The sequence below is a fragment of the Poecilia formosa genome, unplaced genomic scaffold (assembly GCF_000485575.1).
Source record: "Poecilia formosa unplaced genomic scaffold, Poecilia_formosa-5.1.2 Scaffold519, whole genome shotgun sequence".
NCBI classification, from domain to species: domain Eukaryota; kingdom Metazoa; phylum Chordata; class Actinopteri; order Cyprinodontiformes; family Poeciliidae; genus Poecilia; species Poecilia formosa.
Genome location: NW_006800458.1, coordinates 70,139 through 71,398, shown reverse-complemented (window position 1 = coordinate 71,398; position 1,260 = coordinate 70,139). Strand labels below are relative to the sequence as shown.

At 48.3% G+C, this 1,260-nt stretch overlaps 1 protein-coding gene across 3 annotated transcripts in view; it reads right to left on the bottom strand.

Moving 5' to 3' along the window:
• LOC103129142 (leucine-rich repeat and fibronectin type-III domain-containing protein 5) overlaps positions 1 to 1,260 on the bottom strand; it is an 86,627-nt gene that overhangs the window by 43,323 nt on the left and 42,044 nt on the right. The gene's annotated exons all lie outside the window — the stretch shown is intronic.

The following is a 1,260-nucleotide window of genomic DNA, read 5'->3' as shown; positions in this document are numbered from 1 at the left end:
GGTCTGACCTCTGACCTCTGTGCTCAAACCCACCTGACCAGCTGCTGTAGCTCAGACTGGTGGTTCTGATGGAAAGGTGTCAGAAAACTGACTTCAGATAAACAGAAACAGACCAGTCTGGGTGTCCATGGTACCTCCACTGGAAAAACAGGCTCCGTGTCAAAGGTCATCAGTTCGTCTGCGGTCCAGCTGCATCGCTAAGGTGATGGAGGTTCTACTGAAGGAAGCAGGAGCTGCTGGACCACGGTTCCAGGCATGGGAAAGTGTTTGTGTTTGATTTGGACGAGCAGCATTTAGATTTCATACAGCAGGTGGTCCAGGCATGTGTAAGTGTAATCCATCCAGAATAATACTGTTATCTGTTCCAGGTTGTTAAACCCACTGAGCTGCGTTGCAGACATGCATGCTGCCAGAGCAGATGGTTTACTCCTGAACAGAGAGGAGAGGAAAAGCTCAGGCGTTTCTGCTGGGAGGAGCCTGACAGTCTGAGGAAATAACCGCCTTCTTCTCTATGGAAGTAGAGCTCGTAAAATAACACTCCTCTAAAGCTTCCCATATTAGCATCTGTTGCTCACATGACTGCAGGACGTCCACAAAGTAACAGAGTGGATCAGATTTCCATCTGGATGAAACTCTACTCTGCTGTATTATTGTGCAGAATGAGACGGTCAAGCAGACGCCACAGATTTATGGTTGCAATGATAAAACAATAAATCGCCCCATAAACACGAAAGCTGCTCTGGAATAAAAGCAGACCCTCTGAAGCCCTGCTGGCGTTTTGTCATGAATTCTCCAACAGACTCGTCAGCGGAAGCCGCAGCATGCTGCAGCATGCTGCAGCATGCTGCAGCTCACAGGGACAGGAAAACCTCTGGCTGCAGGAAATATTCAGACCTGCACATCCTCATAAAGCAAACAGTGGAAATGGTTTCATCATATCCTTCTTATTCTTTATGCTATTATTCAACGAATGCAGTTCCTGAAATTATGAATCCTGAAGTTTGCTTGTATAAAAAGTTGAAAATATGTTACAAATCCAGGAGACCATGATGAAATAAGATGGTTGTTAGTCTTAGAAGAATGTTTTAAAGCTACGGTGTGTAAGGAGCGTCCAGGGGCCGATTCCAGTCCAGGGGCCGATTCCAGTCCAGGGGCTGATTCCAGTCTAGGGGCCGATTCCAGTCCAGGGGCCGATTCCAGTCCAGGGGCCGATTCCAGCCCAGGGGCCGATTCCAGTCCAGGGGCCGATTCCAGCCCAGG